Source organism: Hetaerina americana, unplaced genomic scaffold (assembly GCF_022747635.1).
Source record: "Hetaerina americana unplaced genomic scaffold, ioHetAmer1.1.p SCAF_3, whole genome shotgun sequence".
Taxonomy (NCBI): Eukaryota; Metazoa; Arthropoda; class Insecta; order Odonata; family Calopterygidae; genus Hetaerina; species Hetaerina americana.
Genome location: NW_027286874.1, coordinates 89,485,107 through 89,506,304, shown reverse-complemented (window position 1 = coordinate 89,506,304; position 21,198 = coordinate 89,485,107). Strand labels below are relative to the sequence as shown.

Below are 21,198 nucleotides of genomic sequence, written 5' to 3'. Positions count from 1 at the left end.
AGGAGGAGAGGGAGTCGGGAGGGGGGGGAAGTGTGGGTTCGAAGGGCGAGTGGAGCGGGGAACGAGGCGGGGGAAGTGTCCGGTGCATACGGAGGGGGGCGGTGCGGGGGTGGAACGGAGGGGGGCGGTATGGGGGACCCGGGAGGGGGGAGAGGGAGGGCTCTGCGAGCGTGCGTGTTCGGCTCCTGGGGCGTGCGGGAGCGCGCGCGCGTGTGTGTGTGTTATGTCCAGGGGAGAGGGTCGTGGGAGGCAGGGTAGGGAGGAAGGGGGTTGCAGGCGGGGCGGGAGTGGAGGGAGACCACGGGGGGAAAAATCACTCAGTCTAGCCTTGGGTGGCTTGGAGAGAGCAGAGGGGTGCCCAAGGGGAGACTCGTTTGTGTCGCGGAAGTCAAGGCGGACTCGTTCTCCGTGCTAGACGGTCCTTCTCGCTCACCCTCGAGCGCGGCAGGCGAAGAGGGCGGTTTTCGGGGAGAGGTCTTGGAGGGAAAGGGAGCGAGGGAAGGTTTAGGCCGGTCGCCGGAAGAGGAGGCAGCTTCTGCCCACCAGGGAGGCCGCTCAGAAACAGGGAGGCGGAGCGGTAAGAGAGGATCGTCCGTGGGTCGTGGCGGAGGGGAGAGTCGGTGGGCAAGGCGGGGTAGAAGGAGGCCGAGGTGGGCGCACACACTTCGCCCTCTTCTCCGGAGATCTGTGGAGGAGAGTTGTGACCAGGGGACCCCTCCTTCGGCGAAGCGACCCGTACAGGCGGTGGAGGACAAATTGCCAAGGGGTCGAGGGGGAAGAATAATCCCCCGAACCCACTCAACTCTTGTGGTTTGTCTTCTTCCCCTGCCTCTGTCTCATTTCCTCCCCTGACTCACCTCTTGAAGAAAAGGGACGAGATAGGGAAAGTGTAACGGAGAAGGAGAGGGCGAGGGAGAAACATATACATATATAAACACAGAGAGGGAGGAGGGGGTGAATAAAGAGGTTCCACGACTTAATGTGTACTACGCCAGAGTTACTATTCGAGTTCAGTGACCGAATCGCCACGGCTGCTGCTGTTGTCGCTGCTCCTCTGCCCTTGCTGTGAACCGTTTGGACGGGAAAGGAATTAGGTGGGTGAGAGACAACATTTCTCGTCTTGTTTTCTTTCAATTCTATTTTTCAATTTGCCTTCCAGCTATTTGTTGTGAGTTTTAAGGGAGAATACGCGACGCGAGCACTAGCAAACATTAGCGGCCTCATATCGTTCCCGCGTCGTCGCCGACGCTTTTACGCGGGACCCGTTTCATTTCCATTTTCCCGGAAAAGGGTGCGTGCGTGGGGCGGCGCGGTGCGTGCCGCGTTCGTGTGCGTGCCCTTTCCGCCGTGTGCCCATGGGGGAGGGGGATGGGAGGTGGACACGTCCATCACCTAGCCGAGGGTCGCTCGCCGGTGCAGCTCCGAAGGTAAACACGAGGAGAGAAGAGACCTGATGTCTTCCTCGCCGCCTCCCCCCTCCGTTCCCACCCCCGAAAACACGCATGCGAGGGGGAGGGGGCGATGACGCCCTTCGGTGGGCGTCGGGACGTTGCGTACACACGCGCGCTCGCTGCACCGTGTTTACCCATCCTCTCCGCTGTGGATGCTCAGCGCGGTGGGCGGCGGCATTGGTGGCGGCAATGCCCCCGAAGCGATCTCCGACGACCGCGATTTATTTCCCTCAGCAATCGGAAGCTCCTACGTGGGGTCCTCTCCCTCATTGCACGCGAAACCAAGGACCTCGAGAGAGCGGAGAGGGGGGGGTGAAGTGGGATAGAGGTCGAGGGCAGAGAGGAGAAACGGTGCTCTCACCGCATCCGGCAAAGGCGGCGTTCGGCCCGCATCTCCCTTACATGCGAGGCGAGAGCGTCGACCGAAGAAGATTAAGGGGCAGCGTGAAGGGAGAAAGAGGGAGGACGTGGCCCGCTGGCTTCGTGGAGGGCGAGCGAGAGGGAGGAAGGGAGTGTGTGAGAGAGAGATAGATCGAGGAGTGGGTAGAGAGAGAGAGGAATTGAGAGATAGTGGTTGAGCAAGAGTGTTTGAGAGAAATATAGAAAGGGTGAGATTGAAAGAGTGAGATTGAAAGAGTGAGATTGAAAGAGTGAGATTGAAAGAGTGAGATTGAAAGAGTGAGATTGAAAGAGAGAGATCAAAAGAAAGAGATTGAAAGAGTGAGACTAAGAGAAAGAGGGATTGAGAGAGAGAGGGAGTGAGAGAGAGAGGGATTGAGAGAGAGAGGGATTGAGAGAGAGAGGGATTGAGAGAGAGAGGGATTGAGAGAGAGAGGGATTGAGAGAGAGAGGGATTGAGAGAGAGAGAGGGATTGAGAGAAATGCAGAGATTGAAAGAGAGAAAGGGGTAGAGAATGAGAGAGAGAGAACTAAGACGGAGAGACTAAGAGAGAGACTGAGAGCTTGAGAGAGAGACTGAGAGCTTGAGAGAGAGACTGAGAGAAAGATTGAGAGAGAGCAGCTTTATCGTGGGTGTGAATGAAGGGAAAAGGAAATGGGAGGAGGCGACGGAAAGATAAGCTCAGAGAGGGAAGGGGTTGACGGCGGCACGTGGAAGATTGAGATACACGCCCGTAGATACAGATAAATATGCATGTGCGTATATAGGAGGAGGGAGTATGGGGAGATGGGTTAGAAAGAGGGAGAAAGAAAATGAGAGATAGATGAGATCAAAGGATCTCTATTGGAAAAGAGTGAGAAATGAGGAAAAATGGCGTGGCTGTCACTTATTTGTTTGTTTATCAGCGAGTAAATCTGCGCACGGATGTAAGAGCCATGAAAAGAATGTGTGACAGAAATTGTGGGGACACCCTTCTATCGCTTTGGGACGAAAATAAATGACTGAATGTCATATAGCGTGGTATTATGCCGGTTGCCAAACACATATCGACACAAGGATACACGTTAGGGAAAATGTTAGTTGAAACAATTTTTATTTAGAATCAAAGAGAGAAAACATTCCTTTTTGTGTGCTGAGATTTTTAACTATGGCACAGAATATCCTAACATACTACGACTTTACATGTATCTATTTCACAGGGTCCGATATTTTTGCGACTAATTGTTGATGTCGAATCTATGTGGTAATCCACCATAATGAAAGTTAATAAAGATATTCAACATTATTTATCTACAGATAATACACTCTTTTCTACTTATTTTTTAAACTTTTCCTCTCCAACATCCGTTATCCGATCTACGCGTAATTATAAGTAATTGCATTAGTTTTCTAACATTTAATAAATTTACAAAGGGCGTATCATTACCAATGACTATTTATGTTCGTGAGAAGAAATTCCTTTTGATTCGTGGTACGTCCTTACCCTCTTGCAACACGATCTGTCTAAACTTAAGAGTGGTCTCAAACTGTCGGCCATTTCTAAACTAATTCATATTATTTGTAGTTTGGACAATAAATAAAAACCAGATGAAGCACTCCAGTTTGACTTCATGGTTTACGTACATTACTTTCCATTCTGATTAATAAGTTTCCTAAGGGAGAACTAAGGAGGAATATTTCTGTGCGGGTAAAGTTTACGCCGGGAGCTGAAAGCCATGTTTTAATGACGATCACCGCTGTTTTTCTTCTGCCTCTCCCTCACGCAGGTCACCGACTCTATCAGTCATTATTTTGCTCAAAGCATTTTGCTTAATTATTTCTTACCCTCCCCCGGGGAACAGAGACCCGTCAACAGAGGAAACCTTGTATATTGTGATACTACAGTGAGATTACATTGAAAGTGTGCGGGAATAAATCTGAATGTTTCGCTCGATTTAAATCTTATTAGTATTATATAATATCAAGAAGGAAAAACACAACAGATAAATGATTTTGGTTTAAAATCTCTGTCGAATGCATTAAAACTAAAAATCACACGGTTCTGGGCCCCACTCAACCAAAGCGTGGTCTTGCGTGCTGTTCCCAGCATGACATGGAGACCAATGCGCTTTAAATAAAATCCCGCTTGCTTTCTTGAGCGGGAATGAACCCAGTTCTTAGGCACGGGAAGCCAGTGAACCAGCAACCACAACAACCGGAATTCCCCTCACGCCGGGCAAGGTCGAGTATCTAGGTCCTGGGGGTTGGTGGGAAGGTTGTCGGGGAATTGGGTGAGGGGCCGTGGGAGGGGGACACGTGGGATTGAGGAAGGTTTGGCGAGGGGGAAACCAAAAGCTTCCCCGTCCTTGCCCCGTTATGGGGGGGGGGAGGGAGCCGGGGAAGATTGTTTACTGCCCGCGCGCACTCACCCATCCGCCTTGGGACGCGTACGCTGCCGTTCACCGAGTGGGGCTCCTTATCCCAACTCAAACACTACGCCACACACTAAAGTTCCATCCCCCCTTTCTCCTCCGCGAAACCTCCATCGCCCTCTCCTGTTTGCAGCCTCTCTCTATAAACGACGGGGGTCGAGGTGCTCGGTGAGACGGGAGAGGAGGCTTTGAGACGGGTAGGCGAGAGAGAGAGTGAGTTCAGGGTGCTGAGATAGGAAGAGGAAGGAGTTAAGGATACAAAGCTTCCCTGAACCCAAGCGATCAAGCAGGATTGAGGCTGTAATGACCGCTGTTCATTTCCCGTAAAATCTTCCGTGGCACACCCTCCCCACTCCGGTCTCTCACTATCTCCCTCCCTATCTCTCTCTTCCTCAACATTTGCTTACATTGCAGCAGAGGTGTGAGTGGCGTGGAAGAGTGCCAGGAGCGGGGAGAAGAAAAAACTCGGGGCAGTCAGGTCCTCTTACTCGAGTGTCCTTTTCAATAAAAAGGAGCGTGCGTGAGGGAAAGGAGAGGTTACAGGGGAGGGATCGCGGAGGAGGTGGTGAGAGAGGAGGACGGAAAAAAAGGTGGAGCAGGAAGGGAAAAAAAGGAGGGGGAAGAATCAAAAAAGTTAGGGAAGGAGGAGGAGGATTGGGCGAGGGGGAGGGTGGGTGTAGGGGGGATGAGGCGGTAGGGAGGGCGGAAGGGAGCGAGCCGGAGTATTTACTTTTCTCCGTCGGTATATCTCACGGCGGCAGACAAGAGAGGTAGGCAAGCGGGGTGAGAGGGAGAATAAGGGAGTGAGAGAGGGTTTGTACGTACGTATGTGAGAAATGGGGCACGGGAGCGAGGGAAGGAGGTAAATCGGGGAGGCATTCCTCCCGACGACGAGAAGGAGGATAAAAAGCGAGCGCCGCTGGGCGCAAAGCGGAGCTCGGAGAGGAACGGGGTAGGTGGGGGAAGGGTGAGATTGAACAAGCCAGGCGAAGAGAGGAGGGAGGTGATTTCATTAAAATCTTTTTTCCCTTTCAATTTCTCTCGTGTCATTTTTTCTTTGGAGGGTCCATCCCGACGTTTGGCGTCTACCTTGAAATGGGCCCGTTTAAAAAAGCGAAACGGGGCGGAGTGGGTGGTGTTGGAAGGATGTAAGGGTGGGTGGATCAGGTAAACAAGGAGGGGAGGAGAGAGAGACCCTCGTTCTCTTCCTGAAAGTCTCGCGTTCCGTGCCCCTTCCCCTCTCCTTTCCCCGCTCGCCCGCGTGCCGTACCCCCTTCGTCTGGGGGTCTCCCTCGGCCTGGCTGCTCCTCTCTCGGTGGATGCGATCGAAAGAGATTGTGGGGCGGGCGGAGGGAGGGGACGGCGGGGAGGACGCTCCAGGCGGGTCCGAGGAGGGGACGGAGGGAGGGAGCTCCCGTGGGTTTTTCAGCTGCCGTCTGACGCTGCTCCCTGCGTGCCTGCACCGGCGGCGACGGCCCGGCGGAGAGAGCCTGTGCACTCCCGCCATCACCATCTCACCCCGCATCGCGGAAAGCAGCACGCATGATATAACCTCGGAGGCTGCACCGCTGAGTCTCGATTTCGTCAAACTAATGGTGGGAGAATGAAACGAAAATAAAGTGAGGACTTTGACCATAAAATTTTGAAGAAAATACGTTATTTAGCATTCGTCGAGCATCATTTTAAATACGCGTCCGTTGTTTTGAAAGCTGAGCAGAAAATTTGAATTTGAAAACTAAAAAAAAACATCGAGACGGGCTGCTCGTGATGTTAAAACACTCTTTCACGATTTTCAAAAACCCAGAACGGGAAAAAAACATGGATTGCAAGCAAGATGCATGAGTCTCACCTAATGGAAATATAAAAAGAATGAGAAATGCTGGTACCGAAGGAATAATGCTAATTTCAAGGTACCTAAATCCGTCAAAGAGACTATCAGAAGGTCAGTGAAATAAATTGTAGAACCAGCCGAATGTCCTATATAAAGTTTGTGATAAGAATATAACTGAGCTAAGTAAGTTTTTGCTCGGGATTTCATTCGCGTAGAGAAGTTTATCTTACCAGAAAAAACCGACGGAAAAGTTATCGAAACCGTTGCGTGAAAAACACTATACGCGGATGAAATTGCTAACAAAAATGTATTCATTAGCACCATTTGTCGTTATTAGCTGGTGCTTAAACGTCCCATAACATTTGTCTCTTGCGAAGAAACAAAACATGTAGGTGTAATTGGTCTGACTCGCAACCGTTTGGGAACCTTTGCAAGTTAATCTTGAGAGGAACAACGCAAAAACAATTGCGTTTGAATTTCTCCAAATTTTGGAATTAGGGTTTAGTTTATTTGTTTATATTTCGCAGAGAAATTGTACGTTTGAGACATTTTTCTCAATCTTGAAATAGATACTTGAGCATTTTTACGGTGTATTCTGTTCTGCAACTGTAAATTTTCTTCTTAGTTTCATGTACGAGTATTTCCTTCCTCCGATAGTATTTTTTTCTACTTTTTAATGTCAAGTTTTCTTTTCATCTTTTTTATCATTGTTTGCAATGCTTTCATTGTTCTTGTCGTTTTTCGGCAGTTCTTATTGCATTTAATTTATTATTCCAAGCTATAACGAGGCTGATGAGAAAAATTAATACGAATATCATATTTTATCACCTATTATCACGGATAATTAGTGGAAAATAACCATTACTAACAAGTACTTTTTAAGTTTGATTGGTTAAAATTATGAACACGAATGCTTATAAATTAAATTAACGACATTTTATTCTCTTTCAAATTAAGAAAATGTAATACCAATATAGCATTTGTAATAGCAAGATTTCGTGCATTAGCAAAGTACGAAAACATACGATAGTGCGTTCAGCGGGCAATATTAATGAAGTGCGAGCGTTGGTATATGACTAACTCAATAAATCTCTTCTTACAGTGTCTATAATTAAGTATTTACAGTGTTATGTTCCCAAAAGAATTGTGTCGATTAGAATCACCTTATATTTAGAATTTAACCCAGAAAATAGATGTTGTAGACAATGACTGAAATAATAGCAATAATTATTTTATTGCGTTAAAATTAAGTATGTACCAAACATTGCAAATATTAGTTAACATTTTTATGAGAAGAAAGGCTAGCAATTGAGGAGGATACAGCAGAGCGTCCTGCACGTTTGTGATTTGCACTTTCCTAGCAGAGTTGGAATATATAAGTGTGAGAAATATAAAAATTAAACATTCTTATAACAAATAAATTGGAAAATTTATGTTTTTTCCTTTGATCAAATCTAAATTTAATTCAATTCTAGGAGAACATGATAACTAAATGTGATAGGGAATTTTTTTTGGCTGTTCATCAACTCTGGCAACCTTTCCGGAGAAAAAGTAACACCCTTTCGAGAAATCAGGAAGTTATAACATAAGAGGATGTGATTCAGTTTTGAAGCGACCGATCATTCTTTTTGTTTGAAAAAGAAAATACCTAACATAAGATTTGAAAGTCAAGATCAACATGATAAAAATCTCGTTATTGCGGTAGCATTTCGAGGGGGATAGAATTGAATTAATTTTTAAATGGAGTATGTTCAGTTAAATATTAAACGTGGGCCTATTATTTAAGAAAAGTTAACTCTTTTAACCGGACGCTATTTTGTAAATAATAATATCTTGGCACTTTTCTGAAGTCGATTATATTACTTTCTAAGAATATTTTCCTCTCCAACATAATTTTTAAAGAATAATCTTCGTCTTAAATCGCAAGGCTGTCAATATACGATATATAGTAGGTAAGACGAAGGAATATGGCGACGTAATTTAATTTTGGGGCTTCACGCAGCAAATAATTTTCTTTAGCTAATAATTTACCATACGCCTCATTGGGGGCCTGAAACGATTTTTCCTCACTTGAATTAAACAAGCTTAGATGAAATCTGCAGAAAAAAATTAAAACGGTTTCTGTACTGCTACTATAAATAGATAACAGATATCAATTTAATTTTTAAGTGCAAATCTCATGAAATAATGGCTCATTAAATAATGAAGATTTTAATACATGGCACACATTTTATGCATGAATGTGAGTTCATAGGCGTAAGATATCTATGTATGGAGGTCAGGTTCTACGTCCAATATCTATAAAACTGGGAGAATTTATCTTTTAAATTGATAAGCTAAAGATAACACCTTAAATTTTTAAGACTATTGCATGTAAAAATAGAGGGGCTAGACAGCTCATTGCCATTACCATTCTATCACATAAGTTTTAATATCATGTCGATTTGCAGTGAGTTTTCTTTTAGGCGGAGTGATATCGATGAAATTACAAGTTGAGGTCTATCTTGAAGCTCTCATCTACCTCGGTTGGCAATTTACTTATCCAATACCTAATCCTGTGGTTTTTTGAACATCCGTCAAGAAACGACTATGAGATATCACACACAGGTACTCTCATTGGGCAAAGAGATATCTTTATTATCCATCGTCCCCTAAAAGCTATTATTAGGATGACGATTACCACTCGATCACATCAGAGATCCGCTTTTCAGATTACACCTTTGTTGCCAAATCACGAAGGATCGCATGGCCTCGCACATTCAAGGAACTAGAATATTTAGGGTTTTGATCCCCTATGAAATATTACCAGGTCACGTGAGAGCGTGATCACCACTCGTTAGACTTCTATCGTAAGCAAATTGAAATCGGCGAGGCATTAACTTAAGGCGCCATTTAAAATAGTCGCCCGTCACGGTGTGTAGGTTGTATAATCACGAAACCACAATTCCAGATTTTGTGATCTATCGATAATTTATTAGGCTTTGGATCCAAGAGCATTATCCGAGGACTTTCCAACAGATTTATCGGGGTTGATTCATCAAAATTGCAATTAGGAAGCCAATGCCTTGGGAGGGATTTGCATCCAAGATCCTTGCATACATTTGCAACCACGATCAAAGGATTCAATGGTTTCAGGTTCTGATTTATGGAAATTCATGATCGCTAAATAAGTAAACTTTCACTTTTTGTAGGTATGTGTCAAAAAATACAAAGTTTACTTATTCCGTGGTTGAGCCGAACATGACCTTGCAAAAGATTAATGAAAGATTTACATAGGTTACGGGATCCAGGGTCAAGATATTCGTTGCCGGTGTTTCAATCCTTAATATATAATTAAAATATATTCTCGTTACGTTTAGTGGCTGTATAGAAGCAAACGATCTCGTAAATTTAGGTAATTGTCATTTTTTATTAAAAAAGGGGAAGTGAGTGGGTTAGGCATTTTGTTACAGAAATCTGGTTCAAAACGGCTATAGATTTAAAGATAGCTATAGGTTTAGTAAATTTGTCAGAATAGCCGGTATACGCAATAATATTATCGCTTTATCGTTCTGAATAATTCTGGTTCGTGTAAAGCACCCTTTATTTCTAAAGCCTTTATCTTTGCTCGTAAAAATGAATTAACTTTCTCTGTGGTACATGATTTATGATTTTGAGACTGATTTTTGATATCATCATCAGATATTTTTTGCTTCGTAAAGTGTTTAATTTTTGCTCACAACTACAAACAAAATTAAATTGAATATGTAAATATTTGTTCTGATGTTTTCTTTTTTATCTCAAAATCCAGTACATCATGCGTATTACTCACGCTGCGTGCATATTAAATTTGTACTCATAGAAAATTCATTGCGTGATAGCATTCAATAGTGATCCGCCGGTACATGTGCATTTTGAACGAAGTCACTCTCAAGTGCAAATTTGAAGTTACACAGCGAGCGCATTCATGCCCTTTTCATGCATTTGGTTTCGTAAACTTTGTTTAGGCACGTTACTGGACAACGCAGATATGCCATTGCGTAAATTGAAAGTACGATGGGAGTTTTGATGAATATCTACGACTACGAAGAAAAAGACGCCGAAAAATTTTTTCCTACAATACGAATCGTGCTTTTAATCAAGGGAAAATTCATGTATTGCATCGTCCCTAAATGGATTTTTGAATGAGAAAACAGCAAGAATAAATCATGGTAAACGTTCACTTCAATTCATTTGGTCTGGCTTCAGCCTTGTGTTGACTCCAAGTTTCATTTTCGAATCCGCCGGCGGTATGGCTTCTCATCCTACTCCTCTCTCACCCTCGGATAACAGATGCACACAGAGCGATTCTATTTATGCATAGAAAGCCAACAGCAGGGGAGCCATTCCTTTGGGGATCCGTATGAGCCGAGAGTTCAATAATGTCTATTTTCGCTCGGACGTGTGTTTGCTCTATTTGTTTGCCGACGGCGTTTGTCCGTAAATGCCTTCCGGCGGGAAACTTGGCGATCCTCCGCGCTCATGCGTTCGACGACGAAGAGTTTTAATAACCCTCATTCTCCTCGCGCGTGACCTAGCAACGACTGCGTTGTTATGTTTCGCGACTCTCAGGGTGAGTGGGAACCGAGGGGAGGGGAAGCGGGAGGAGAGGGGGGAGGGAGGGAGAAGGATGTTAGAGCCGAACCCTCATCTGCTTTTTGGTTGTCGGCAGCCTCAGGGATTTAACGTTTGGTTGCTTGTTGCCCCGCTCCTTAGAATGAGCCAGTGTTTATTTTCTCGAGTTTTTGATTGATACGCCTCCGGGGATCGTGCTGTTTTGGCCAAAACGAGTCAGTCTCGTAATAAGTTATAATGGGTTGGCCCCAGGCGTTAAGGTAAGGGAAAAGAAAAAAATTCATCGAACCACCCAAATTGAAATAAACATTCTACGAAAATAAACTCGTTTCAATTTATTATAATTCGGTACTTTCAACACTAAATTGATTTCCGATAGAACGAAAAATAAAATTTATTCTTGCTGTGGTCTGTGAGGGTAACTATAATTGATTTGAATTACACGTTTAGTAGGTAATTCAAAATTTGAGTGTAAATTCGCGTGCGAGACCATAGAATTAAATGACTGTTAACATCTGCGGGCCAACTCAATGGACGTTAATTATTTAAACTACAAAGTAGTTCTTCAGAATGCTTCAGCATAATCATGATTCAAACTTTTATATATTTTGCGATATGATATTTAAGGCTGAATAGTGTGCTCGTGGAATTCTAATAATGTCATCGGGAAATTTTAATCTGAATTCAAATTGAGTAAATTTTTAAAGTTTAGGCTGACTTGTAACTAAAAAAACTATTTACTATTGATCATATTGATATTCTGCCAGATATCTCTAGAATGCAAGCGAATGAGATATGAAATAATTTAACTTGGATCAATATTCTTAATACGCATCAACTAATAAAATAATTTCATTAAGACTTACCCAATTCAGACCCATAATACTATGAGATGAGTGAAGTATAATTTTAATTGGGAGAGATGAGTAAAGGTGTAACTGGTTACATCACAAGTATATGTAATGTAAGCAGTATCATTATATAACCGCTAGAACTAAGAGATGCTTCACCATTCACCAAAATAATGATAATTACAGTCACTCATATTCATAGAGGACCGGAGAATATCCGCTTTGGAAACCGCTCGCGGTCTCGTTTATTGCATGAGCAGATTTGACGAGTTTCTGTGTTCCTGGTTTCTTTGCAGGGTATGGTAGCTAGAGGGTAGAGCATTTGGTTACTGGCTGGAGAGTCCTAGACTGATGACAACTCTGTCCGAGTTGCTAAAACGTCGTAGAAAACCGAATGTTGGCACACGGAAAGAAGCTGGTAAATCTACCCCGTTGGTGCGAATTTGAGCTGATATTGGGGTATTTTGGCTTGACATCTAAACCCATCAATCAAAACTTATTTCTGGGTTGTTTTTCATAAATGAAACATGAAATTAACTCGAGTACAATTAATGGGAGTTTTTTATATCATTGAATGTTGGTTTATTTGAGTTAAGTTATCAAAAAAACATTAATGAAAAGAAAACTAAGAGTGGTATATTCGAAAGAGAAGGAAAGTTCGTGATTGCTTCGGAAAGAATCGCCGTAAATTGTCATTGTGTGAAGTGCCAGTCTTTCGCATCCATATATATATGTACGCATTCGATTTATTCTACCGGAAGCAAAAAGATATAATTTGATTCCTTTATGGTATTTAAAAAAGCATAAGGATCGTTGCGTGAAGGCGAATACGTGAATTGAATTCGGGGATGTTTATGTTGGAATTCTCCCAACTCCAAAATAGCTAATGGAGCCTTGTGATTATATAACCCGCATTTCACGTGTGCATCAATGGGAGGCGTGCATAACGCCTCTCTGCGAGATAGGTCGTCTATGTATGTTTGCACCGCAAGCCTTCGCACGTGAGTTCGCTTACAGCTCCCGAATAATTAGGGAACTCAAATATTACATGTATTCATCTCCTATCCCACTACGAGTTCCAAAATATACACATATTATGAATCTGTTAAGGAGCTTAATTCATTCCTCTAACATTAGCAAAGGCTTGCATGCAGATATATCAAACTCGTTCAACTGCTGGCATCCACTAGCATATTTACAACGAATCCCAAACCGCCACTTAATTGACATTTTGTCAACATGTTTAAACCTACTGAATTGTTGACAGACGGCTTAGATTCAATTAATCTAACTAAGAGTTCGAAAAAGAAAAAGAGATAATATATATACGCAAACGACCGGGAACTAACTTAAAATATTTTACATGCTACATTCGATGTTTCCAGGCTTAAATTTGTAGAAATCTATTATCAATGAAGTAAAAAAACCACTGTATCTTTCCACTATATATTTGATTCGGTACTACTAATTTCGACCTATCGGCGTCATCCTCCGCTACGCAAGAAAATTCTGAGCATCTTCGTCTTTATAAATGTACTCGTCTTCTTCTGTTTAGCCATAACAACCCTTTAAATTATTTCCGAGGCTATATAAATCAACATCATTGAAAGACATAGTGTCAACTCATCTCTGAATGGAGCAAGTGGGATACTCACGGAAAAAACGTCGTAGCGAGAGGAAGAGATACAGACAGAGGAGGAGGCGTGGACATATACACAAGTGAATAACAGCGGCAGTGATTTCAGATTTTTTTTTCATATTTTACCACTAATTAACAAAGTATCCAAATTAAAATTTCGGAGAGTGGGTGAAGAGTGAGAGAAGAGAGAGGGAAAGTGGGTAGGTGAGTGAAAATAAAGGGATGGAAAATGTTCCTGTTACTCTTTTAACCCAACCGCTGGCGAATGCCTCATTCATTAGTGAAACGCAATAGGAGAGTGGGGGTAAGTTTGAGATTTGGGGCGGGGGGAGAAGGCAAGAGAAGGAGAAAGAGAGAGTGGGGAAGTGAGATGGAAAGGGGTGTAGTCTCTCGTGAATGTGTGAGTGTGGTGAGTGTATGTGTGTTCACTGAAAAGGGCGAGGGTTGAGAGAAACCGGAGCGGGACGAATTTGGCGGGAGGGGGCGGAGAGAGGAGGGGCGGTTTGAGAGTGTGGGCGTGAGGATTTGGAAGGTGGAGGCGAGGGAGTTCGGCTCGGTGGATGGAGTCAAGAGGGGCAGGGGGCGCAGAATGAGAGGGGATAAAAACCACAGGCCACTTTTCCTCAGAATAATTTACGAGAGGACAGGAATCCCCGTCTCAACCCGTCTCGTACCTCATCTGCGGGCTCACTCATAATTAGTAAAGTCACGCCAGAAGTGCTGCGTGAGGAAAAGAGAGGGAGTGTGTGACGCGGAGGCGTATAGGGGGTCACGCGTTTGGTCGTTTGTGTGTGATGCTGCTACTGTGTGTGTGGGGGTGTGTGTGCGGTCAGGTTTTAAGAGTCACCCGAGAGAATCGCCTTCTTCTCTACCCCTCCCCCCCAGCTACCCCCCACTGTTCCCACCCTCGCACGTCCCCAAAAAAGCAAACAAAAATGAAAGCTTTACACACCCGAATCCCATTAAAACCATCTAACCATCTCTTCTCTCTCCCAAAAGCATTGAGTCCGTAATCCTCGTTTCGAAAAAAAGGACGAAGGAGGTGAGAGAAAGGAGAGAGAGTGGGGAGAGAAGGGGGTTAAAACGGAATCTGAATGGGAAAATGAATCGTGATGTGGCGGACGATGAGAACCACTTGAATAGATTTGATGGGGACGCCGCGATGGTCTTGTGGGATGACGCGCGGTCACATCCACGCCCATCCTGGGATTTCGACGACGAGGCTAACTACAGCAAATCCGAGCGCCGAGGTTGAACCGAGATACGGTCACAAAACTGAATGATCCTTGTTTCACACGCGATCTCCGACAAAGGATCCAAAAACCGCTCAAACTTAGAGGAGTTATTTTAACTATCCCTTGATTGCGATTAACATTGTTTTTAACCGCTCATAGTTTTGAGTGAAACGAGACAGGGAAAACCGTTTCATGAATTGGGTTTGAAAAGCGAAATGACTGGGAAGGAATCAAAGAAGAGAGATTCCGATGGAACTATGTGGAGGAAACCAGTTCTTCCTCCGCAGGGATATTTAGGAGGGCGAATGCCAACACGTAGTCTTAATGGCTCATTTCCTCAAAAACGCTTATTATCCTATCCTTATCTTTCGAGCCTTGCATTTATGAGGGTGGGATGAATTCCAATCTAATGCTAAGAAATGCTTGAAAATGGGAATTAAAAAGATGCTTGAGGGCTCGATTTCAGGAATAGTGCTCTCGAATGACATCGTTTGCATTTTTACATCCTCTTATTTTCTTAACTAAATCTTATGGGTTATTAAAAGGATTTCTTGGCAAAAACATTGTTCCAGAAATATTTACAACTGGATTAGTAGAGATATCAGAAGTATGAATTAAACATGAGCAGTTTTGATGGAATATTTTTCTGAAGTTAGGCTACCGGGTATCATAAGGGTATTCGATGGGGGGAACCAGGGATAATGCGCCCACTCTTATAACAATTTTTGAACTCTTGAATTTTTGAAACTTATGAATTTTTGAAAGAGTATTGAACAAATCATATCAAAAGTATGAATTGCATCTAATATTATACGCATCGTTCCACCAACATTACTTATGATCCAATAAAAGATATTGGTGAGTAACAAATTTATATATGACAAAATATACCAAACAATTTTTTTCTTTGATTACCCCCGAAATGCCCTTCAATTAAAACACGTGCGCTTTTATTTCTATGCGGAAGCAGCATACTGAGATCCTGTGTAGACTCGCTTTTTTCTATCAATTACCACGCTAACTCTCCAAGATCAAATTATGTAAATATTATATCATGAATAAAATATCAAATACATGATTTTTTCATCCATTTACTACCTTGCACCCATGGAAGAAAGCTCAATTTCCCAATCCCCGGGACATGCTCATTAATTAAAAAAATAGGGCTCAACCCTTAATAATAAACCAATGCCCACTGTCAATATAAACGTAGCAAAAGTAGTCAATTATTTTCTCAGAGCCCCCATTTCAAAACATCGACCCATTTATCAGTTATATGCCTTTAATCATCTCCATTTATAAAACAGCCTTGATCAATTCCAAATAATTCTTGCTTAATTAACTTACAATCCCCCTAAGGTTTGAAAATTATTCACCAATTTCTCAGTTAATTCTGTCTAGATCCTAATCTCTTCTTTCGATCAATTATTAATTCAACCGATCAAAGGTTAATGATAAATTTTAAAAGAAGAGCAAAACATGATATTAAACGTTCTTTTTTGTTAGCATATGCCCACATAGAACCTGGCACCCGTGGATTATTTTTTGCAAATGTTAAAACAAATTTACGTACATGTACCGTAAATTCTCAAAATCGATTATGCCTCCCTGCAACTCAATCTTCTCCCAGGAGGCCAGAAAGCCGCACTCTTTGGTTACCATATTGCCCTGTTACCTAGCTGATAGAGAAAAGCAATTTTAGGTCGCGTACATAAAGGCAATATGAATATATTAAGACCGCCCGCTTGGACTCAGTAGCGTGGCATAGACCGGGTTATTGCTCAGAGTCAAACGAAAAAGGGAATAGCGAGTAAGTGGGGCATAGTGAATCCTGTAGATAGCTTTCATATTTTAACTCCATGAATTCTTATGGTGGCTTAATGGTTTATGAAGTGGAAGCCATGGCCACCAACAGAGGCAGCCGGTGTTCAATGTCGGGGTTGCCTGAGACCGCCTCAAATTCCTCACTCACTGCGCACTACTATGGTGCACCTGAGAATTCTGGGAAGGAATTACTACTGGATTGGGTCATTCCCTTCGTGGATCATATGGCTAAGTTCATGTTTCTTCCTTATTTGAATTAAAATCATTTATTTGATTTGGTCAATTTGATCGAAAATCGGTACAAATAACTTTTGATCAAGCCATTGAAAGATAAAAGTGTGATCTAGCTAGGATTAATTGAGAATTAGATGACCTGTTTAGATACTTTTGGGGGATGGAAAGTTAGTAAATATTAAATGATTGAAATGAACGAGGGCTATAAAAGTCATAGAATCAATCAAATGAATATGCGAGTAGTTGATAGATGGAAGAATGCTTAAAAATTGGGGTTCTGCAAAATTAATTGACTGCCTTTGTTTTGTAAACAACGGCAATAGTCAATAGCGTATTGTTCTCGTGTGATCTCTATAGTTTGACTACACAGTACATATTTATTATACCGCAGTAATAAACTCATGATACTTATTTTGTCTCTGGAAGAGAAAAGAAGACTTAGAGAAAAATGTTTTTGGTAGATTAGTACCCCAAATGTGTGTTTAGTACAAGGAACAAAGGCATTCCGTTCGCTGTTAAAAACTAGTAGGATAAAACATTATTTATCCAAGGTTGAAGATGAGACTATTATACTATGTAGTAACACTGTTGTAACCTCAGTATTCTTTAAGACGGCAGATCAGCCATAAACCTTAAGAAAGATGCTGGAAACACACGATGAAACCACCACAGATAACAGTTATTCATTCCAAAGTGGGATATAAACACATAATTTCTGAGTTGGTAAGGACTATACGATATGCCCAGGGACTAAATATGCCGACTTTATTTTATATTTGTTTTAAAATAACTAAATGAAAAGCGCTTAATTTTATCATCATTTTACGGAGTTTGGGCATAAGAATTACAATTTTTTTATTAAATGAATTTACATAAAAAAGCATTTGTTTTTCCTCGAATTTCTGAGCGCGTAATGTTGTCCAAATCTTTACATCAAAAATCAATAAAATTTGTAATAATACTATCAGGGTAAGAGGATATGTTTTACACGTTGAATGTGCTTGAATTATTTGTAATTACGAGTATGTACTTAATATACAATAATTGTTTATAAAAACAGCTATGTCAATCAACCCAGGTTTAGGTGAAAAACAATAACAAGAGCGACGCTGAAAATGTTTTCATCACCAGCCTGAAAATGGAACTTATGAGCAGAAAATAATTTATTATATAGTGTAATTTAAGTTAATATTTTTGTAGAATAATGTTTAGCATGAGCATCAAATGGGCTTTACAAACCAGTATCACCAGAGGTCATCTGTATCTGCACTACTCAGAACGATCGAATTTTTAGAAAAAAAATGTAAATATAATATGATATCTAAAATTTTAGTCTATAACATTTTAATCCTTAATTTCTTCGAATCGAAAATGTTAAAAAAATAATATTTTAATGATCTTGTTCAGAAAATTTTTAGCACTCAATTCATTCAAAAGAGAGATATTTGGTATAGTATGCAAATCGTTTAATACTAGCCGTTTACCAATCCATATGAAGTAATTGAAGAAACAGAGGGGATGAGTGATGCGTTGATAATCCACATTCATCCGAAAACTTTAAGCGAAAAACAAAGATTACTTCGACATGTTTGATCTACTCATGGTGGTGAAAATACCATACTTGATTACAAAACTACAGTTTTCCAAAATACTGCGGCGACTACATGATCCCACAAATTTTCTCTGCTGCTCCGCGTCATATATACGACCTTGGCCCGCCCTCATTATCGCCGTCTCTTGCACGAGTCTTTGCACTCCCGCCCCTACGCAAAATATTTCCACCTCACCTGCTACCCACCCCTTGCTTCACTTCCTCCCTTTCCCATTCCGTCCGCCACCCCTTCCCTTTCTGTCACCTGTGCGCGCAGCTCCTTGTTCCCTGAAGAATTGGGCTTCCGGCTTAGCTACCTCCTTCACAACCCATCACATCGTCGCATTCCCTGGAAACAAAACCCCCTCAGTTCTTCCAAGCTCGTCTCAAATCCTTCTCCTTCCTCCACAAACGCCCTCCACCCTCTTCGCTGGGTGGAGGATGGTGAGAGGGAGCGGTAGAGGACGGATCGGGCAACCTCAGCCTCATTCTCGCGACTCTCTCTCCTTTAACCTTGCCTAAACCGACCTCGAACCCCGCATTCACCCTCCCTCTCCCCTCACGGAGCTCTTTAAAATAAAAGGAGACCCCCTCCGCCCTCCTCTCATCTTCCCCTTCCCCCGCAGCTCGCCCTCGCATTCAAACCGCTCACTTCCGGCCCTCAAAAGGAATCTTCCCTGGAGGGAGATTCGGAGAGGGAGAAGAAGAGAGAGAAAGCCTTAAGGCCCTCCAAGCGCTTAATCGATTCCGTACGCTCCGCATTCCGTTGCCAGCCTTCCTCTGATGTAGATATCCTTAGAGAGGGAGCAAGGGCGTGTGAGGGGGGTGAAGAAAAAGAGAGAAAGGAAAGGGAGAGAGGGAGGTAAGACTATGTAAGCCGATATGGCGAAGGTGCTTCCGTCTCGCGGGAGGGGACTGCACAGGTGAACGAAGCGGGTGGGGTACCGAAAGACTTAGGACTCTTTCCTTGGGAGCGGGGAAGAATCCCAGCCTATCCCCTCTCTACAACTTCGCCTAGCCTCCCACTCCTCCCTTCGGGACGATGGGTTGGTGGCGTGATATATCGCCACGGGAGAAGGAATTGGGAGGAGGTGGGGGATCTATTGGATACAAAGGAGGGAAGCGGAGGGTGGGTGTGGCGGGGAGAGAGGTGAGTTCTCGTAGACGAGTTTGGATGGGGGAGGCTTCCGACGTTGCACATTGAGGTGGTGGGTGGCCTCCGAAGGGGTGAGAGAAGGTGAGCGGGATGGAGGTTGGTGGGGAGGAGATGATGTTTTGGGAGGAGACAGGCGCGCCGCGGGAGAACCGGAGGGAGGGCGCCGTTAATACTTAATTAAGTACCATCGTGACTACAAACTCCCTCGGGAGGGGTGAGAGGTCGTGCGGACATCGCGGGGAGTACCGGTGTCTCAATGATCAAGGACGGTCCGAAAGAGAAGAAAAGGGCTATTTTACAACTTTGTACATATTTGTCATTTCTTTTCCATTTTCGGCGTGGTTGAACTTCTATCCGTTCCCCTAGTTAGTCCATTAACTCTCTCAGCTATCATATGATCTCAGCTAACGCTCTCTGTCTCCCTCTTTCTCCCTCTTTATCTCAGGTTGGGTATAGTAGAGATAGCCGCGGCGAATCAAATCGGAGGTTTTAGGGCGGCACACTGGTCATGCACAGAGGCACAGAATCGGAGAGTGATTCCCTGCCAAACACTAGACGTGCAAGGACTTAACCGAGCGAAAGCCGGATCGGCGCCATGTGATGACCCCCTACCTCTTCAGTAGAGCTCGACCGACCAGATAGGAAAAGAGTGGGGGTGTTTCAAATAGTTAGAATAGTTTCCTACGGTTATAATGTCGTATGTTTCCTAACTAAGCTTGCATCTTATGACTGTCTATGTTTTCTTCTCTAACGGTGAATGCTTTTGTACTGGTCGCTGAATCAATACTATTGGAAACCAGAGGAGGAGCTTTAAGTAGAATACGGTCCGTGAACACAAACTCTTTTATTAATTTTCAACAATTCCGATTAAATATTCCTCCGGCAAATTTAATTTTTATCGTCAAATTCGACCGTAACAAATTAACAGACAGCTAATTTATTCGTGTGCCTATTGTTCATGGTGGTAGTGCGTTCAATCTTTTTTCAATTCACTCCTACCTCATCAGCAAATCGGCTCATTTCCTTGTTATTGAATTTTTCATTTTCAACCAAAGCTCCTCAAAAATCGAAGCCCCGGCGTGTTCTCTACAACGCATAATTTGATATTCAAACGTCTCTCCCCCCACTTGGCCTTTACCTCCTTCCAACCCCTGCCCATCATTCCGTCCGACCGGCTGGGAAACAGAATCGGGAAAATAAAGAACGGAGGAGGGAGAAAGAAAAGAAAGGGATAATTTAGCCGTAATGGATTCCGCAATTGGAGTGGTGGCGATGGGGTGGGAGACCGTCTTCCCCTCCGCCTCCTAAATCGAAGATCCTTCCTTTTGTGCATCGTGGGAAGAGAATAGCCGGAGCACCCCTTTTCCCCCAAACCCCTCCCGCCTTTTATTTCCTTGCCTTTCGCCGCTCGCCTGGCCCGTCTTTGAGCCGTGTCGGCGTTCCTCTCCCTGTGCGGCGAAGGTCTGCCCGGGGTATGCTCTACGGCCCCGAGGCGAGGTTAATTTTAGTGCACATACATTGGTCCACTTTCCGGAAATTTCGTTTGTGCGGCGTCGCGGGGGAAGTAGGGGGAGGAAACTTGAGCGACGCAATTTAAACTTCCCCTCCCCTCACCCCTTCCGATCCCACCACACTCCCATCGCCTTTCTTCTCCGTTATCTCTTCCTTCTCTCACTAAACTTCTGACGGATATTTTGCATCCCAAATTTTGCGATAAGAATTGGCGTGTCGAATTGCTTCTTCCAACAAGAAAATTGTCTTTCAATGTCACCCCTTCAGTTGTGGAGGAATCAGTTGTCATTCATTCATTTGCCACTCTGCCTATATTCGAACTCAATTAAAAATATCTCCACTGCACAGGTTCACTGGATTTGGTCATTCATATGACTCCAAAGAGGCCTCTCTGCGAAAAAAATACAATTCCAGCAGATCGAGTTATATCAGTTTCCTGAGGTTTATCAAAAGTAAGACACTGCACATTA

General features: G+C 43.3%; 1 protein-coding gene across 1 annotated transcript in view; it reads left to right on the top strand.

Annotated features, from left to right (window-relative positions):
- Positions 1–342: 342 nt before the first annotated feature.
- The window catches only part of Ktl (BTB/POZ domain-containing protein Ktl), a 202,320-nt gene continuing 181,464 nt past the window's right edge, over positions 343–21,198 (top strand). The window contains exon 1 of the mRNA XM_071588143.1: positions 343–1,094. The gene's annotated coding sequence lies outside the window, so the exon portion shown is untranslated. The remainder of the gene's footprint in view (positions 1,095–21,198) is intronic.